Below are 21781 nucleotides of genomic sequence, written 5' to 3'. Positions count from 1 at the left end.
ATGCAGCCCATAATCCAGGGTGTAATGGATATACCCCAACACCCGCATAATGCCCTTCCAATGAGTAGCATTAGGATTACTCGTGTATCTACTCAGCCTACTAACAGCGTAGGCAATATTCGGCCTTGTACAACTCATCAGATACATCAAACTCTCAATGACCCGAGAATATTCTAGTTGAGAGACACTCTCACCATTATTCTTGGTCAAATATCGACTTAAGTCTACCGGTGTCCTAAACATACTTGTATCTGACTTTCCAAATTTCTCAAGTATCTTATTAACATAATGAGCTTGAGAAAGTACAATACCACCAGATGTTCTGGTGATCTTAACACCCAAAATGACATCTGCAAGGCTCATATCCTTCATGTCAAACTTAGAGTTTAACAATCTTTTGGTAGCTTTAATCATTTCATCATTGCTACCAACAATGAGTATGTCATCAACGTATAGACACAAAATGACATAACCTTTGTCAGTGTCTTTAACATATACGCACTTATCACACTCATTGATTCGAAACCCATTTGACAACATAGCATTGTCAAACTTCTCATGCCATTGTTTGGGAGCTTGCTTCAAACTATACAATGACTTGACAAGCTTACAGACTTTCTTACTTTTTCCTGGAGCTGAAAACCCCTCGGGTTGCTCCATGTAGATTTCTTCATCTAAATCTCCATTTAAGAAAGTTGTCTTTATATCCATCTGATGTATTTCTAAACCACGTAAAGCTGCTATTGCAATCACCATGCGAATGGATGTAATCCTTGTCACAGGTGAATACGTATCAAAGTAATCCAGGCCTTCTCGCTGTCTGTATCCTTTGATAACTAGCCGAGCTTTATATTTGTCAATTGACCCATCCGCTTTCATTTTTTCTTCGAAAGATCCACTTACTCCCCAAGGCCTTACTGCTTGGGGGTAGATCAACCAACTCCCAAGTATGGTTCTGTAAGATGGAGTCAATCTCACTCTTAATTACTTCTTTCCATAAAGGACTTTCAGGTGAAGTCGCAGCTTCATGGAATGTTCGAGGTTCTCCCTCTAACATATAAGTCAAGAAGTCTGGACCAAAAGACTTTGTGGTTCTAGCCCTTTTACTCCTTCTTGGCTCATCTACTTCATCAGCTTGATCATTTACTTGATCAGTTATTTGATCAGCTGTTTGATCATCCATGTGATCATCTATGTGATCGTCTTCGTGATCATCTATTTCTTTCATGGAACTCGGAACCCTGTCTTGGAGACAACACGGAAATACATCTTCAAAGAAAGATGCACTTCTAGATTCCATGATAGTATTCTTGTGTATATTTGAAATATCAGACTTGTGCACAAGAAATCTATATGCACCACTATTTTGTGCATAACCAATGAAAATACAGTCCACGGTTTTCGGACCTATCCTAACCCGCTTGGATGTAGGTACCGCCACTTTTGCAAGACACCCCCATATTCATAGTTATTTATATGAAGGCTTGTGACCTTTCCACAACTCATATGGAGTCTTGTCCACTTTCTTCCGTGGTATTCTATTAAGAATATAATTCGCAGAGAGAATTGCTTCCCCCCATAAGTTCTGTGGCAACCTAGAACTTATCAACATTGCATTCATCATCTCTTTCAGCGTCCTGTTCTTCCGCTCAACAACACCATTTGACTGAGGCGAATAAGGCGATGTGGTTTGGTGAATAATCCCAAATTGAGCACAAGTCTTGGCAAACGGGGATTCATACTCACCACCACGATCACTTCTCAATGCCTTGATTTTCCGGCTTAATTGATTCTCAACTTCATTCTTAAAAAGAATAAATTTATCAATAGCCTCGTCTTTGCTTTTAAGCAAATACACATAACAGTATTTGGTGCAATCATCAACAAAAGTGATGAAGTACTTGTTGCCACCACGTGATTATACAACTTTCAAGTCACACACATCACTATGCACTAAACCCAAAGGCTGGGTATTTCTTTCAATAGAATGAAAAGAAGACCTTGTCAATTTTGCTTCTACACAAGTTTCACACTTTTGTTGTGGATTAATCTTGAAAGATGGTATGTGATCTAACTTGATTAATCTACGTAAAGAGTCAAAATTTACATGACCCAATCTACTATGCCATAAATTAGGGGACTCAAGCATATAAGCAGAAGAAGAAGTTTTCTCATTAATCTTAGGGATAAGTGTCATTACATTCAATTTAAACATACCACCTGACATATATCCCTTCCCCACATAGACCCCGCCCTTGGTCAACACGACCTTGTCTGATTCAAACACCATGCGGAAGCCATGCTTGCTTAGGAGAGACCCCAAGACAAGGTTCTTACGAATGTCTGGCACAAAAAGGACATCGTTCAAAGTCAGTTCTTTTCCTGAAGTGATCTTCAGGATCACCTTGCATTTACCCTCAACAGCTGAGGTTGCAGAGTTTCCCATAAACAATTTCTCCCTGTTTGAAACGGTTCGAAAGTTGTGAACATTCTCTTCTCTACACAAATATGGCGAGTGGCCCCAGTGTCCACCCACCACTCCCTCGGGTTTGACACCACCATGTTCACTTCTGACACGATGGCTGACAGATGCATGTCATCCACATCGTGTGATAATTCCTCCATTTCAGCCATATGTGCCCGGTTTTTGTGTTGGGGAGGGTTTTTTCTATAGGGCTTCTTCTTCAGACAATCAACTGCCCGATGCCCGTCACTTCCACAGTTGAAGCATTTGCCATCGAACCTAAAAGTAGGCTCCTTTGGCTTATAGGTTGGCCTTTTGGAGATTCCTCCTCTAGCCCCCAACTTTGAGCTTTTGCCTGTCGGTGGTTTTTTCCTCGCCCCCGAGGACTCGCCATGCTCAACCATGTTGGCTTTGACAGTGGAGGTATTCCCTCCTTTCTTCCTGTTGTCCTCTTCAATCCGGAGCCTGACAATGAGCTCTTTGACTGTCATCTCCTTTCGTTTGTGCTTCAAGTAGTTCTTGAAGTCTTTCCAGCTGTTAGACAGCTTCTCAATCAAAGCAGCTGCCTAGAAAGACTCACTTAGGACCATCCCTTCTGCATGTATCTCGTGCAGAATCACTTGGAACTCTTGGACTTAACTCAGGACAGTTTTAGAGTCCACCATCTTGAAGTCCAAGAACCAGCCAACAATAAATTTCTTTACCCCAGCATCCTCGGTCTTGTACTTTTTGTCCAAGGCATCCCACAACTCCTTAGCCGATTTCTTGGCATAGAACACGTTGAAAAACGGATCCGCCAAGCCGTTCAGAATGTAATTCTGGCATAACAAGTCTGCTTGTTTCCAAGCGTCCAGAGCCATGAGCTTTTGTTTGTCTTGCTCATTCTTCTCTACGGCTGGTACATCTTCACTCAGAAACCTCGCAAGGCTTAGAGTAGTCAAATAAAACAGCATCTTCTACTGCCATCTCTTGAAATTCACTCTCGTGAACTTCTCCAAGCGCTCGTGATGATTGAGCGGTCCTCCCGGAACAGCCGGAGTAACAACAGGAGGATTGACCACAGAGGTCACAGCAGGGGTTGGCAAGCCAGTCGCCCCGGGGTTCGGATCCCCACTAACATTAGCAGCGCATCAGAGACAGGTGCCATTTCTGAAAAATTACAGTAGAATTTTCACTATTCTGTATTTCCAGAAATCAAACTTAACACTAGAAAATCCCACAATTGGAAATTTAAGTCAAAACTAATCTCACCACGCAACCTAGAATCGAACATAGTCAGGAAAGTTTCCAGGAAGACTGGAGGGGTCACACCGGTCCCACTTAAAACCCAGTTAACCTTAGACAAAACTTTCAAGAGCATGTTGACTCCTAGTCCATGGGAAACAACTTTAAGAATTAAATTTTCCAAGGGATGAACTAGGTTAAACACACAAAGTTCCAAACTGTACACGCAATTACAACAAAATTGCCACAATAATTGCAAGCAAAAAAAACGTTCTTTACATATTTAGTGAATAACCACAAATGAACACTCAAGCAAACAATTGCTTCAAATATTTAGTCCAAATTAATCGTTTTTCCCATTTCCATAGGTATTCCTGCAATAAAGAGTTAGCAGCAAAATACAACAAAACCTTCCTCAGCTTTTCTTTGCTTTTGGCAAAGTAGTGATTGAAGGGGAGGGTACTAGCAAACAAACTAATAAATAACTGTAAGTAAAGATTAAAACCAACCCTTAAGTTACACATCTAGAATTTAAACTAAAAAAAAACTGTAAAAAATTAATTACATAATAAACATGTAATTTACTGAGGCAAGTTACAAACATTTTATAACTCCTAAATACTTAAATCACATTACTAGGCAAGAATTGCAAATGACATGATTAACATGCAAATAATTCTAGAGAAATTAACATGAATTTAAATATAAGCAAGTTATAAACTTTACAACTCCACACCTAAATTAAAGATTAATAGGTACAAGTTACATGAAAATTTACTACCTAATAAACATGCTAGAAATGTAAATTACACTAAAAATTAAACCCGAATGAACATGTAATTTATATTATAAACTAGAAGCATATGAACTAGAAGCATGTAAATCTAGAAATACAAGGCATGAACTGGTACACCATAAATTAATAAATTAATTAGAAAATACAGTGAATTAACGTTGCACCAATGGAACTCTTCTTCCCTATTGATAATAGTGGCCTATTCCATGCCGTGGGAAGACCAAACAGTAGCATACACAAAATGGCAAAATCAAAAGCTTAACCCTGTGTACATGCATCTAATAAACCAATTAACTCGCTAGTACTACCAGTGGCCAATTACATGCAAAATTATTACACACACCTATGAATCTATTAATCTAATTCTATGATAAACGTCGAATCTATTTTAAGCTTGTTGGGAAAAACTACTCACATTACATAATTTCACATTGCATATCGCAAAATTATGAGATGAACAAAACAAACCTTCAATCCCTGAAAAAATAACATGCTGAATAAAATACAGATAAAATATAAAATGGTTAAAGGAAGCAAACCGAACCCTGTGTGATACCACAGTCTCCTTAAAATAGATTCGCCACCTCACCGTTGAGTGCTGGAGGTACGCCGGCGTCTACTTCCCAAGATACGACAGTTTTTACCAGCTACAACAAAAACACCTTCTGATTAGCTTAGCGAACGGACAACGGCAACACTCTCTCTCAGGAAGAAAATTATAAGAGAAGTAGACTGACAGTGTATGGATGTCAAGGAAAAATTCTATATCTCTTTTCAAGGAATAGGGCCTCCTTTTATACACCATGGGGGAGAGGGGAGGAGCCTCTAGCCATCAAGGCTGGCAACTAATGCTAGCAAAACTGTCCAATCAATTTTGTAAAACTGATGAGCCTTAAATGTGTGAGTTATATACACATTTATGAGGCAATTTCTTGTTCAACCATTTTCCTCCAACATCACCTACACCATTCCTCGGCAAAATATGGACTATATCCCAACTAGCATTCGGACACCAATAGGCGCTAAGAACGTGAGATTTATGTTCCTCTGATATCACCCCCAACACAAGACCCTGAAGAGGAACTATAACAAGCCAAACATTAGTCCAAAATACTTAGAACTCTAGTTTTAGAACTCTCTATCATTACCCTTAAACTTAACTTAACTGACCTCCCCCTTACTGCTTTCAATTTTGATTTCATGATTTTTTTTTTTTTTTTTTGATAAATTGCAAACACACCTTTAAGTTTTGCTAAAAATATGAATTGTCCATTATAGTTTAAAAAAACTATAAATACCCCTATTACTAGAATTTTTTATTTAACAAAATTAATTGAAAAAATAAAATGCATAATTGTTCTCATTTACAGTGACAAAATTACCTGAATTATTAATTCAAATAAATTTCTAAAATCGTTAAAAGCTTTTAATTGATTTGATAATTTATTAATAAAATTGACTATTTGTTATAAAATTAGAAACTTCAATGAACGGGATATAATTTCCAGAACCAAACCAAAAAAATCATATTTTAAACAAATCTTATAGAATGTATTTGTAATTTACTCTATTTTTTCCCTAGCCAACCCACAAAGGGTTTTTCCCCTCCCTCTCTGCTGGGCACCTGTTTTGTTATTTGATCTCACTTAATTCTTCTTTATAAATATGATAATATTGAGGAATGAGTTTACATTTGGTCTTGCTTTGGTCTCATTAACTTTGTTTCACATTTGGTCTTCGTGGGGTTTGTTTTGATCTCCTTGGAACAAATTTCTCGTGGCTGCACCGATGGCAAGAGTCGGCTAGATCATTTCTGATTTTCTTGTGCTGGTTGGTTGATTAGAAAATTAAAGGGCAAAAAAAAAAAGGATGACTTACACTATAGTTTATTGTGCTGAATCATTCTAACTTTTAGGGTAAATTACATTGACCTCCCCTGAGGTTTAAAAAATTACACTAACCTCTGTTACTTTTGAAAATAATTTACATTTTAATCCACCGTTGGGCATCCTGTCAGACAATATTGATATCACCTTATTTAACTCCAAAAGACCCTAACCTAAATGGGTTGGCAGCAAGCGTAATGGGGCAGGCAAGGATAGAATGGTGGCAGGTTAAGGCAAAGGTGTGAGTAGTACAAGCTGAAAGGCTCTTATATTGTTTGGAGGGCGAGGGCTCTGGGAAAGGAAAAAGGACTATAAGTTTCGTTGCTTTTGAGTTCTTTCTTTCCTACCTTAATAGTAGCTAAAGTCTCTTTATAGTTCTGTTACTGACATAAAGACTCGCAGCTTGTTGTTAGCCCTCATAGCTACTTATCTTTATGCTTGTTTAGTTTTAAAGTGAACAGTCCAAATTGATCTACAACATTTTGTATGGTCTTTTTATTTTTATTTTTTTGGTGTGAATTTTCTATTTGTATATCTTTATTCACACAAAATCAATCATTTCAATGCCAACGAGTGCTAGTAAAAAAAGAAAAGGGGATACTTCATTGGTTATTGTGAATTGAAGTGAAGTTGTCAATGAGCAAATAGAATTAGAGTTTGGACATGAAAGAAATACATGGGAGAAATTGATGAAAATTGAGGGATACTAGTGAAGAAAAGTTGATTTGAGCATAAGTGTAAGGAGATCAGAATAATTTCTCAATTACACTAAATCTCAAGGGAAGTAAGTGTAATTTACCATAAGTTATATCATTATCTTTTTGCTTTTTCTCACCAGTTGAGTAGGGCAATTTCTCTCAACACTCATGTAACTTGTGAATGATAAAACGATGATTTGAGTGTAAGTTTAAAAGCCTTTGAAAGATTGCAATATACTTTCTTAATGAAACTGATTCCAAATGTGCTATGAGAAATAGCGTGAACTATTACGTGTTTCTCTTTTTAAAAATGATGGGTATGTTTGGTTTGATTTTAGGAGAATAGTTTTTAAAAATTGTTTTAGAGAGAGAGAGTTTAGAAATTTTTTTGGTTTATTTGGTTATGTATTATGAAAGTAGTTTTAGGGTTCGTTTGGCAAGTTAGTTTCGGGCTATTTTAGTTACAAAAGACAAAATAGGCTATTTCAGCCATACCAAACAAAACATCACATCCAATCCATAATTATTACACTCTTCTCTCACAAAAAAAGTCAAAAAAGTCAAAAAGTCAAAAAATCTTTCCCAAACAAAGCTTTTTAGCCCAGGCTAAAATAGTCAAGAAAGTCAAAAAGTCAAAAAACCAACCCACTTTCCAAACGGAGGCTTAGAATTTGGAATGATTTGATATTTTATTATAATTGAGTGGATGTGTGTAAGAGAAAAAATGATTGAGAAGAAGAAAGGAGATAGAAAAAATGATTGGTTGATTGGTAAAAGAGAGAAATTGATTTTGAAAATTATTTTAAAAAATTTACAAATTAAACAAATTTTTTTTAAAAAAATTTCTCAAGATCATTCTACAAATCCAAACCAAACAAACATACCTGATATATCTTTTTAATTTGAAAATTCTAAAAGAACATTAATAATGTGAAATTTTTTTTTAAAAAAAAAAATCTAAAATCAAAATATCGCATCACACACACACCACCCATTAGAACTATTAAAGTTCTTAGAGCTCCCAACCTTTTTTTCTTTTTTTTCAAGTAAAATTTTACAACGAAAACACCTTTTTGTTCTGATGGCTGTTAACCCCTCTTCGTCTTCAGGTGCATCTTAGTTCCTTTTTTGTTTTTTTTTTTGTTTTCTTTACTTCTGACTTTGCTCTGCTCCTCTTCTTCTTCATGTTGCTGTTTTTTTCTTCATGTTGGGGTAAGATTGTAAAAATAGTATAGATGTTGAATTCTGTTTTATCAGCTTTGATCTAAAGACTTTATTATGATGTTATTTATTTTTGCAAAATGCTTCCCCAACGTTATGAAATCAATTAGAGTCTGCAACTCAATGAAAACAACTTTTGTTTATTATGATTAGATTTAATTTTCTTCCAGTGGGATCCAAATCTGCAGTTTTGCTGCAAAAATCGATGACTAGATATTCATCCACCACTCAATTTGTAAGTCACCTTTCATTGCTATTTTTGTTTTTTTAATTGGGGTTTGCTATGATGATATCAGATTGCAAGTTTTGGTTTGCTATCTCTCTGTCTCTCTGTGTCTCTGTCTCTGTGGAGGTTTGAAATGCTGTGACCCTACTGGTTTGTCCCACTTTTCCTTTTTTTTTTTTTTTTTTTTTTTTTTTTTTGGTGAGGAGAAAGAAAGAGATCACATAGTCTTTCCTAAATGTTAGTAATGGGCGCCCGCATGACCATTTGAACATAATTTGGATCTTATCCAAATAGGTTTTTGAATTAAATTCAAACCTATTTAGGATAACCACTCAGGATATAGATATTATCAGTTTTAACTGATATGGATAAATAATAATAATATAATATATATCTGATATATGGTTATGGGTAACCAAGAGCTATGTTACATGGACTCGGGTACGAGTGTCGGGTGCGGGTGTGTATTGTATCCATGTCATGTTGTTTTTTTTCTTTTCTTTACATGGACTCGGGTACGAGCTATGTTACACCTTTTCTTGTTGTGTCTTGCAATTTTTTGAAAATTAAAGTGTCGGCTTATCTATATTGTATCCATGTCATGTTGTGTGCCTTTGTCCATACTTCTTACACGTAATTGATGGACTTGAACATTTATAACTATTTAATAATAAGACGAAATTCAAGTTAATTTATTAGTTAGAACATCAATGACTAGGTATATGGTAATCAAACTTTGTTTATTTGTATGTTTCCATTTTTCAATTGTTGGTTTGCTGAAGATTAAAGAAATTTTGAAAAACAAGTACTATCAACTATACATGTGGTTCTGTGCTGCTTTCTGTGTCTGAATTCTGTGTCCCTAGTATTGATGATTTTCTTATGATTCCACCTCCTTAGACATCACCTTAAAATCAAGTGAGGCCATACTCTTAACACTCTCCACCTTTGGTTAATCTTGCTGCATTATGTGATCTTTGTCATCCTTGTGCTTGGCACGGTACGAGGAAGGAATCTGAGACTCAGTTCTTCTGAACTAGTCTCAGATGGAGTAGACCATGTTGATTATCAGCCTCCATTTCTTAGCTTGAATGGTTTGTCCTCGTCCTCAGAGACTTGTGAATACTATTATGGTTTCTTTTTGCACGTGCAGACAACATTGGTGGTTATATTTTCCAGATAGTGATGTATAATTAATTGTTGGCTAGTGGGGAGAAGTTTTTAACAATGGGTAGTAAGAAGCTCTTTAACATCATCGGCACTGGTTTCTTCAGTAATGTTTTTGAGATCCTAATGGTGTTACCAGAAATCATGGATCTTTTAAGTAAGTTCTTTTTATATCTCTTCCTTACTTCTTTAGTTGTTTCTCTGTGTTTTAAACAAAAACTGCCTCTCCAGTAATGTGGTAAGGCCTACATACATCTTGCCTTCTCTAGACTCTTTTAACAGGAGTTTCGCACACTGGGTCACCCTTTTTTTGCTCCCTATCTTTAAAGAGATACTATCTTTAGTCCTTCTTTACAAAAACTGGTCATGTGCTATAATGTTGTCAGTGTAAGAGACCTCTTAAATCGAAGGTATCTGAATTTTGGTGTTAAATGACTTGAGGGATTAAAAGGAATGGATTGAACTTGTGATTTTAATGCCCATGTGGCTCATTATAGTAGACTAAACAAGCAAAACATATTGGAATTTTGTTACTTGATTTGTAGAATAAAACTTATGAGAGCTCATATTTTCTTTTTTGGGTGAATAAGAGCTCATATTTTCATTTGCTGACAATTTGACTAAACTAAGAGCATTTTGTTAGAAACTCTCTATATCTAAACGGTCAGGGATCCCTTTGTCTAAAAGATCTCTGTCCTCAATGCACTCCAAGCCGCATGATTTGCCAACATCATGCACCTTGGAGTGTATTGGCGACATGGAAGAGAGATTTGTGGGAGAGAGGATCATGTGCACATTTGAACAGTCCAAATTGCAATGGGGTGAATTGGAAGTGCTTCTAATCACTTCTTTTGCATCACATGTCAATAGACATTTGCAGTATCTGGACTTATCGAAGAAAAAGAGGATGTTCAGTCACGAGTTACAGTTGCAGTTGGCATGAATGTTGGATCCACAGTGTTTGCCTCACATTGCTGTGGAGAATGTGTGTATTTTTAAGCAGAGAAGGTTTTACCACTGATAAATCATCTTCCCAAGATTCAGAACCACCCTCAACTTCAAAACTGTTGCTAATTAAAGAAAAACTGTCATTCTTAACAGGTCCATTAATTTCATTACCTATTATCTACATATGAACAAGACCTAAGTCATTCTCACATCTTTACAGATACCGGCATTAAAACCGGTGAGAAGACTAGCTACGCAGCAGGAATCATGCTTCTTTCCTTGATTCCATTCATCATACTGCAACCATCTAATATTGCCAAAACTTCATCTGGAAGTTGCATACTTATTTTGATAGCACTCATAGTATTAGTATCAGGACTACTCTCATACTTCATGTATCAGGTATATTTCAATAATGATGTTTGACTGAAGCAATTATAGAATTCTTTTTAAAACCTTAATTTGGAATAGCTGATGTATATTTGCAGATTTTTGACCTATGTATTCAGAAGTGAAGTTTATTCTATACAAAATACGAGAGTCGGTTTTTTTTTTTTTTATATTATTATTATCAACAAAATACAAGAATCTGCTGGCAGGATTTTTACAATATGTGCAAAGTCACGCACAAGGAAAGCTCGTTACAAATGAAGGACTGCCTAATATTCCTATCATGAAAGGTTGGCTCTCGACATTTCAAATAAAGAAGCAAAAATAGAGATTTTGATCCTCTCCCTTCCATATATGTGATAGAGGATTTCCATTACAAATCTAATAAATTGGAAATGAGAAAAATGTAAATTTATAATTCGTTTAGATTTAAAAAAGATCATTACACTCACCATTGGATTGCGTAATACAACCTCTCCGTTACAAATATGCAATGGAGAGGATCATAATTCCAAAAGTAGATAGTAGCATTTAGTAAACAAACCTTAATCTCACCCCCATCCCTTGCCTCGACATGAAAGAAAGAAAAAAGTGCTAAATTTCAAATTTATTTTGCAGTCTTTTTGGTCAAATTGATGAGATGAAGACCAAACTGTATCAGTTTCCGAATTGGAAGCTCTAGTACTGGATATTATGTTGGAAAAACTGAACATAGAGAAAGAGTATGCAATAGCAGAAATGCTGAAGTCATTTGATGTGAACAAATATGGAACCATAACTCAGGATGAGTTCATTGAGAGATGCAAAAAATGGATACATAAAGGCAAGCAGTTAGCGGAAGATGGAGGTGCTCACTCGAGGAAATCCTTACGCCAGGCAAGAAAACTGTTCTTGACATTATAGAAGTTTCAAATTCTGATCGTACAATACCTAATTAGGCCTAATGCTAACAAGATTAGGCAATATATTTTCTGAGCAGCCACGGATTGAGAAGAAACAGCATGAACTTGTCAAGATTGAGCATGTAATGTCAGGAATTCTAAAACACTTCCAAAACCAAGTTCTTGAAGCTGAAGGCCTTGTCACTGACGACGGAAAACCTAAAATATGGCATAAAAAGGATAGTTTCATAGGCCACCTTTACTGTTTTTCCTGAGATTTTTTTCCCCTGTAATTTCTATTTGATGTTCTTCCTTATTACATTTATTGGTTTTTGCAGTCTCTTTGAAAAGTTTGCCTCAAACAAGAACAAATTGATATCACAATCGGAGTTGAAAGACACTATCCAACATATATTAAATTTCGAAAAGTACAATTCAATCCTGATGGGGTAGTGGAGAAAGTGATGAAAGACTTTTTTTTTTATGCAAACAATTACCTCATGATTAGTGAGGAAGAATTTATCAAAAGTTTCACAAAATGGCTTAACAAGGCCACCTGTGTGGCCAATTCCAAAGGCACGAAAAGGTTTATTGATGATTTTGACTACGTAAATAGCATCACCCTCCATAGTTTTTTCTTCAATCATGTGTTGGACAATTAAGTCATGCCATTAAAAGAGTTTTTCATTTGAATTTGCAGATTACATGGAAAGAAGTCGACTCACTGATGTATGAGGTGGAGGAGAACCTAGGCATGATTCACATGTTACTATCATGGGGTTGCATAAAATCTATGCTCCAAATCATCTTAGGAGTGGCAATTGCGAACTTTCTTGCAGAGCCACTGATATACAATATCTTAGACTCATCCGTTGCTCGAGGCCTGCCTGCTTTCAACATCCCTTTCGCCTTGAAATTTAAGTCGGCCGTGTCATTAATCTTTCCTGCTAGTCAAAAGAGCATAAAAACCGCCTCCTTGACATTTTCAGAGGTCTGTCTCTCCCTTGGTTTCATGTTCTACCTTTGTATTTGCATATCATTCTAGTTGGAATCATAAACATACACAATGGATTAGAAATGGGCTTTGTTACACTATAGATTCAATTATATCAACAATCTACATATTCAAAAAAATTGCCCAGAAAAGTTCCTAGAAAATGAAATGAACAATATTAATCACGCCAACTTGAGGTCATGTTTATTTTAGTTCACAGGTGGTGAGATTGAAGTAATAATTTTGTGAGTTTTAAAATCAAATCTCACAGGATTAGAGGTAAAAATATTATATTATTTTTCCTTTACAAAAATAACAAAGTTCTTTTACATGAATTCATAAATTTAATTTCAACTAACTAATATCATCATATTAGTATACAAATGAATATAATTTATCTATCATCTCCAATCTTCTCTCACCGTACTAATCAATCTGTTTGGTTTAAGAATTTTCGAAAACAGTTTTCAGGCTTTCAATATGTATTTTTTAGTTTCTAGTATTTTTTAAATATTTTGATCAAATGTTTTTACTTCTTAAATCTCTTAATCTAGATACATTTAAATTTAAAAATTATAAAATTTATTCGAAAAAAAAAATCTTATAAAAATTCAGTGCATTTTCCTGATTTTTTTATTTTTTTTTGTATTCCTTTTAGATTTTTTCAAAAATATTTACTTTTAAGGGATATTACAAAAAATAAAAAAATAAAAAATCTAAGGTTTGACCCTTGTAACAAAATAAACCCTAAATTATTAATTTTGTCAATTTAAATTCTAATATTTTGATTTATTTTCAATTTAAGCTATTTACTTATTTTCGTTAAGTAAACCAATATATAAAAAAATATTTTAATCATTAAACTCAACAAAAAATGTATTTTAGACATTTTATGTACACGTACATTGAATTTAATAGATAAAATACTTTCTTTTTTTTCTGCAGGTTTTACTTGGTGATATACACAAATAATTTAGATTGAAAAAAAAAATTAGAGTTTAAATTGGTAAAATTAAAATTTAGGCAACTTTTGTTTGGCAGATTAGATTGGAGGAGATTATTAGTGAGGAGATGATTAGTGAAGAGATTATTAATGTAAGAATTTTTAGTGAGAGGATTAGGTAAAAATGTTTTTCCTTTGATAATAGTGTGGGAGATTGTTAATGATAGGATTGTTAAATTATTTTTAAATAAAATAAATTAAAAAATTATTTCTATATTAAAAAAATTAAAATAAATATTAAAACAAAAGGTGCACTTGGGATTGTCAAAAATAAATAAATTAATAAATTAAATAAAAAATATACACAGTACCAAACGTTCGAACAGACATCCGAGCGAACGACTGAACAGCCTAAAGCCATTCACTATTTTCTTAATCTCACTCATTTACCAGCCAAGCTAATCTACTAAGCTACCCAGACTATGAAATCGACCCTCCCAAATCACAGCAAACATGCTGTGGGTGGGACCTAGAGCAATCCTACTCTAGTCTGACTGCTGAAACTGCCAAACAAATGGGGCCTATGAGTTTATTGTCCATTTTGTTTATTCATTTATTTTTTGTTAAAGAGTTTATTTTGTTAAAGGGGTCAAATTCTAGATTATTTTTTTTTATAATTTTTACTTTACTTTTTATGTACATTTAGGTTAGGTGCATTTAAGAAACAAAATTTACTAAAAATAACAAAACATAAAAAATAAAAACCTCAAAAACTAATTTCAACAATGCTACATATCATTAAATTTCTACTACTAACACCACCACTAATGATGTGGTAAGTAAAAAACAAAAAAACAAAAACAAAAACTAAGACACAAAATGCATGTGACAGTGGGTGAGACCCACTGCCACATCCCTAGTGCAACCACTAATTAGTGGTCTGCATCATTTTTCAACTAATTTTAGCAACTCAAAACCAAATAGAGTAAATAATTCTCCCACTTAACTATATTGTACTAATAATTTTACTTTACTTTTTACATACATTTAGGTTTGGTGCATCTTAAAAAAAAAAATTACTAAAAATAACAAAACATAAAAAATAAAAACCTCAAAAACTAATTTTAGCAGCTCAACACCAAATAGAGTAAAAATAATTCTCCCACTTAATTATATTTTACTAATAATGTCATTTAAAATGGACAAACAACCAGGGAATAAGGGCTCGTTTAACAACTCACAAAATTAGCTTAAAAGTTAGAAAATTCATTAAAAAAATTAAAAAATTAATATTTATTTCTATTCACTTTATGTTTTGTAAATTTTTTTTTAATAAAATTAAAAATAAAATCACTAAAAATACATTTTGCAAACCACCGGAAGAGACAAGAACCTGAATAGACAAGGCTGCCAGCATTGGAATTGACAAGGCTGTGTAGTCTCAGCTTCTTTTGTGAACACAGATGAAAGCTGTAGGAATTGCATTAATCACTATTTATACGGATGAAGTACCAGAAAATGAAGTGAGCATTTCGATGAAATTGAATGATGTGAGAATACAGGTTTTTATAAAAAAAAAGGAATTAGATTAATGCTAGATTTTACAAATTTTAACGATTCAAATCATATATTTTCTATGATTTTTTAATTATTTTGAAAGAGTAAAATTAAATGAAATGAAATACTCAAAGGTCATTGAGGTCTGTGCCGTAGGCCTCAAAAAATTGACTCAAAATAGGCATTCCAAATTTAGAAAAATATTATAGCATATTACAAATATAAATGGGCCCAAATTATTTTGGGGGAGTTACGAACCGGTCCTATGGACCAGTTTTATTACCCAACAGGTCTTATTCTAAAAAATCAAAGTGTGTTTTTCATTTTTACCCAACACTGTAAAATTATCACTGGTTTAAACAAAGTTATCACTAATTTAAATAAATTTTCAATGATTTATCACTACTGGTTTAAACAAATTTATTAATGGTTTATTACTGATTTAAACAAATTTATCACTGATTTATTACTAGTTTAAACAATTTTATCACTGATTTTAATAGATTTATCACTGGGATCTTCCCTACTATGCAGAGAGAGAGAGAGAGAGAGAGAGAGAGAGAAGACCTGGCGGCAAAGAACCTAAATCCTAGATTTAGAGGTGGAGGTGACAACGACTGTGGAGGTGGAGGTGGAGGCGGCAGTGGTCGACAACGAAGGTGGATGTGGAGATGAAAACGTCGGTATTGATGGTGGTTGTCACGACCCAAACCCGCCCCTATGGGTTAAGCACCGTAACCGGCCAGTAATCCGAGATTACCGAAGGCCTGCTTAGTAGTAATACAGTAATATAGAGTACAGGGGCTGGCGGAAGCCAATACAGTAAATAAACAATGTCCGATGAGCTGTGACAGTCTGTATGCCAAAAAGACTTTTCATTCAAATATATACAGTCAGACAAAACAGTATGTATATATATACGACCCTTCAGTTCAGGGACCTAATCCCTATCAAACAGTACAGCAACAGTTTATACAGTCGAACAGGACAGATACAGAGACAGACGGGGAATTTAAAAACACCCCTAAGCCGTAGCTTGACAGGCTCGGAACCTCACAGTGAGGCACAACGGTTGGCTTGACAAAATTGGAGTTTATCCCGACGCTCCTAACTGTGGTCTGGTGCCTGCACACCTACATATATATATGAGCAGTGAGCTAAAGCCCAGTGAATAACACAATGCGTAAAGGGGTTAAGAATGAATGTCCTTACAATAATGAAAACAGTTCATTAAATCAGTATTTCAGTCGTTTAGTCAATACAGTCATATGTGGTACATCTATTAGCATAACAGTACAGTAAACAGTAGGTCTTAAAAGACCGAACAGTAAATGATGGCCATCAATCAGTAATAGTAGTGGTTCCAACAAGGGAACCGACAAAGATCTCTGTAACAGTAGCAGTAAACAGTAGTTGCTAAGGATGACACAATACAGTTCAGAATATAGGACATACATTCATTCGATTAACAGTATCAGTTCAGAAAGTAGTATAGTTCGATTGTTCAGAAGATATTCATTTTGAACATATCTTTACACAGTTGTTACTCACAGAGTTCTGGGCTACAGTAAAGCTAGAGTGCATCTCCTCGGAAAGCCAGCCCTACACAGTTACAGATTGAACACACACTAAGTTATACAGTTGGGAAGGATAATAACTTAATCCCTAATTGCCTCGGTGTGTTCTACATCTATATCCTCATTAGGATACCTTAAACTAGGCCTAAGAATGCCTAGGATGAGATGAGGATGCAAAGATGCACTTTAAAAGCATTTACGGCATTTTCAGAAAACAGGGGTCACGCTCGAGCATAGGTTACTCCGCTCGAGCGGACATGCAGACAAAGGCTTCCGCTCGAGCGTAGTCTTACCCACTCGAGCGTTCTGCAAAACAGTCAAAAGTGCTGGATAGGTGAAAAACACGCTCGATTGGGCGCTCAACACCCGCTCGAGCATAAGACACAATGTCCCGTTCGAGCGTCAATTCTTCCACTCGAGCGGACTTCAAAACAGAACAAAATGCTGGGAGCACGATTTCCACGCTCGAGCGCCAGTAACCCCGCTTGAGCGTGAGTCCAAATTCTGGAAAATCCATATTTGAACCTCAAGCTCAAAACCAAGTTTTAAACCATAAATTTCGATCCTCTTGGGCCAATTTTCCAGAAAACACATCAAAACTCATACTTTAACATGATTCTAAAGCTCAATTGTAAAATCAAAGCCCAAGGGTATTTCAACTAAATCCAATTCAAACCAATTTCATGAATATGGAGAACATGCAAACATGCATGGATTAAAACCATTTCAAAGCTTCAATTTGATGCTCTAAGGAGCCAATTGTTCCAAAAACAAGATGAAAACATGGACATAACATAACCATGAGCATGCATGAGACAATTCTCCATGGAATCAACTCAAATTCAACAATTCAAACATGCATGCATGGAATGAGTTCCAATTCAACATTAATGAACCAATTCATGCCTTAAATCACTAAAGGCTCAATAACCACGCATGGACAAGCTTAAATACAACAAGGAGAGGTTGGGATTCCTTACCTAAGTCTTGAATTAGAGGTATGGAGGCTCAAGAAGGCAAATCTCTCACAATTTCTTCAAGATTCCAAACAATTCAAGATGAATTCACTCTAACTCCCTATTCTCCCTCTCTAGTAGGCTATACACTCAAGAATAATGGCTGAGCAAATGTTTGTAATGCAAGACTAAGCCTTAGACAAGGTTTGGTGTAGTGGCCCACTCAAATGGCAAAGTTGTAGTTAAGTCAAACTATGTAACTTCTCAATAATTAACCTAATTTAATCATACTGAATCAATTTTCAGATAAATATGCCATAAAATCACATTAATTCTAAGGATCATAAATCATCAATCAATTTCGGATTCGGCCACCGATAAGGCCTTTAATTTGCAATTTAAACATAAAAGCACGAACAGATAATCAAACAACCAAATAGTTAGAATTATAATTAAACAGGTATACTCAGTCAATTCAGTTTCAATTTCAGTCGGTCAGTTCAGTAGTTTATTCAGTTCACTTATCAGTCATAATCAGTTCAGTTTAACGGTAATCAGTGGTTAATCAGTAAACAGTGACGAGGGTTGTTACAGTCTCCCCTCCTTAAAAGAGTTTAGTCCTCTAAACTCGAGTTACCTTCATTCTGGAAGAAAATAGGGTTCAGTAGAAACAGTTCAGGATATCTTTTAGCCATTTCATCTTCCCTTTCCCAAGTGGCATACACGCCACCATGGTTTTGCCAGTCGACTTTCACTAGCGGGATCTTTTTATTTCTCAACTTCTTGATCTGTCTGTTTACAATCTGTATGGGCCGTTCCTCATAAGTGTAGTCATCACTCAGCACTACACGAGTAGGCTCTATCACATGAAAGGGATCCCGGAGGTAGTCCCTCAACATAGATATGTGGAAGACGTTGTGCATATGCTCCATTTCAGGAGGAAGCGCAACTTGATACGCCACCGGATTGATTTTCTCGATAATCTCGTACGGTCCGACATATCTCGGCGCTAACTTGCCTTTGACTCCAAAACGAGTCTGGTCTTTCATCGGTGTCACTTTCACAAAAACGTGATCACCCACTTCATACTCTCTGTCTCGTCTTCTAACATTAGCATAACTCTTCTGTCTACTCTGCGCAGTTTTCAGTCTCTGTTGTACTAGTTTCACTTTCCCAGTTGTTTCATAAACAATCTCGGGCCCAAGCAAAGGCCCATCTCCAACTTCTGCCCAGCAAATCGGAGATCTACATTTTCTGCCATACAATGCCTCAAAAGGCGCCATACCAATACTTGAATGGTAGCTGTTGTTGTAGGCAAATTCAGCCAATGGCAAATGGCTTTTCCAGTTTCCCTGAAAATCAAGGACACACATTCTCAGTAAATCCTCCAGAGTCTGGATGGTTCTTTCTGACTGGCCATCGATCTGAGGATGATAAGCACTACTCAGTCTCAATTCAGTACCCAATCCAGTCTGTAAGATTTGCCAAAATCTCGACGTAAACTTCGAATCCCTGTCAGAAACAATGGACACAGGCACTCCATGCAGTCTAACAATTTCATCAATATAGAGTATAGCCAATTTGTCCGCGTTATAAATTGTTTTAACAGGTAAAAAGTGAGCAGATTTAGTCAGTCTATCAACAATAACCCAAATTGAGTCCATACATTTACTAGAGCGAGGTAATCCAACGATAAAATCCATGGTAATATGTTCCCATTTCCACTCCGGTATCGGTAAGGGCTGCAATAAGCCTGTGGGTCGTTGATGTTCGGCTTTGACTTGTTGGCAATGAAGACATTTTGATACAAAATCGACAATTTCTTTCTTCATTCCCGGCCACCAGAAATTCAGTTTCAGATCTTGATACATTTTCGTATTCCCTGGATGGATAGAAAATTTTGAATTGTAGCCCTCTTGCAGAACTCTTCTTTTTAATTCAGAATCATTTGGTACGCATAGCCTTTCTTGAAATTTCAGTATATTACTTTCAAATTTGAAACCCGGTCTTGGTTTAGTTTCCCTTTCTTCGATGATCTTCTTCAAGAAGTCATCCAGTTGCTGTTTCTCTTTAATCTCTTCAATCAATACTGGTTGAGCAAAAATAGCAGCTAAGGTTCCACCTTGTTTTTGTAAAACGATTTTAATTTCAGATTTTTCAAGGTCACAAAGCAATTCCTTCTGCCCGGTAAGCAAACAGGCTAAATTTTCAATCGATTTCCGGCTTAGTGCATCGGCAACGGTGTTGACTTTCCCTGGATGGTACAAAATCTGTAGGTCATAGTCTTTAATCAGTTCTAGCCATGTCCGCTGTCTCATGTTCGGTTCTTTCTGTGTGAAGAAATATTTCAGACTCTTGTGGTCGGTATATACTTCACATGTCGCCCCATACAGATAGTGACGCCAGATTTTCAGTGCAAATACTACTGCAGCAAGTTCCAAATCATGGGTCGGGTAGTTCTTTTCATGCGGTCTCAGTTGCAGGGAAGCATAAGCAATACCTCTCCCATTCTGCATTAAAACACATCCCAAACCCTTATGAGAAGCATCACTAAATACAATATAATCATCCGTACCTGAAGGTAGGGTAAGAACTGGTGCAGTCACAAGTCGAGTTTTCAACTCCTGGAAAGCAGATTCCCTTTGGTCAGTCCAGTCAAATGATATCCCCTTCTGTGTCAGTTGAGTCAACGATAAGGCGATTTTGGAGAAATCTTCGACAAATCTTCTGTAATATCCAGCCAAACCCAAAAAGCTTCGGACTTCTGCCACATTTGTTGGTCTAGGCCAGTTTACTACAGCTTCGATTTTCTGTGGATCAACAGAAATTCCATCTTTGCTAACAACATGCCCCAAAAACATAACATGATCAAGCCAAAATTCGCATTTAGACAGTTTAGCATAAAGTTTCTGTTCTCTTAGGGTCTGTAGGGCAAGTCTCAGATGATATTCATGTTCTTCTATACTTTTGGAGTAAATTAGTATGTCATCAATGAAAACTACAATAAAGTCATCAAGGTATGGTTTAAAGATTCTGTTCATGAGGTCTATAAATGCAGCAGGTGCATTGGTAACTCCGAAAGGCATAACTAAAAATTCGTAATGTCCATACCTCGTTCGAAAAGCAGTTTTGTCAATGTCCTCTGGTTTAACTTTCAACTGTTGGTATCCTGATCTGAGGTCGATCTTAGAGAACACTTGAGCACCCTGTAACTGATCAAATAAGTCATCAATGCGCGGTAATGGGTATTTATTTTTCACAGTTACCTTGTTCAGTTCACGGTAGTCAATACACAGTCTCAGTGAGCCGTCTTTCTTTTTCACAAATAAAACAGGAGCGCCCCATGGTGAAGTACTGGGCCTGATGAACTTTTTGTCTAACAGTTCTTGCAGTTGCACTTTCAGTTCTTTCAGTTCAGTTGGAGCCATTCGGTAAGGAGTTTTAAATACTGGCTGCGTTCTCGGAATCATATCAACGGTAAATTCAATCTCTCTGCCAGTCAAATCCCCTGGCAGATTATCTGGGAAAACATCTGGAAATTCTCTGACTATAGGAATACTGTTCACGTTAGCATTATCATCAGTAGATACAGTCAATATAGAACACAGATATCCCTTACACCCCTTTCTAATCAATTTAACAGCTTTCACAGATGAAATCAAATACGGAGGAGGTACTACTCCAACCCCATTAAACACAAATTCGGGTAAACCCGGTGGACGGAAAACTACTTGTTTCGTTACACAGTCTATGGTAACATGGTATTTTGTTAACCAGTCCATTCCCAATATTACATCAAAATGATCAATGTTCAGAGGCAGTAAGTCAATAAACAAATATGCATCACCAACAA

General features: G+C 35.9%; 1 long non-coding RNA gene across 6 annotated transcripts; it reads left to right on the top strand.

Moving 5' to 3' along the window:
- Positions 1 to 8045: 8045 nt before the first annotated feature.
- LOC114291583 (uncharacterized) lies at positions 8046 to 14496 on the top strand. Of its 6 annotated transcripts, none has more exons than XR_014340393.1 (8): positions 8046 to 8177; positions 8460 to 8524; positions 9669 to 9839; positions 10553 to 11032; positions 11230 to 11310; positions 11639 to 11896; positions 12000 to 12487; positions 12602 to 14496. It is a non-coding gene; the product is annotated as an uncharacterized LOC114291583 (long non-coding RNA). The 6 variants fall into 6 exon arrangements; XR_014340392.1 differs by having other exon boundaries at positions 12000 to 12509; XR_014340396.1 differs by having other exon boundaries at positions 9416 to 9839; positions 12000 to 12509.
- Positions 14497 to 21781: the final 7285 nt, after the last annotated feature.

This window comes from Camellia sinensis, chromosome 9 (genome assembly GCF_055761805.1).
Source record: "Camellia sinensis isolate YWXY chromosome 9, ASM5576180v1, whole genome shotgun sequence".
NCBI lineage: Eukaryota > Viridiplantae > Streptophyta > Magnoliopsida > Ericales > Theaceae > Camellia > Camellia sinensis.
This window is presented reverse-complemented; position numbering and strand designations above follow the sequence as displayed.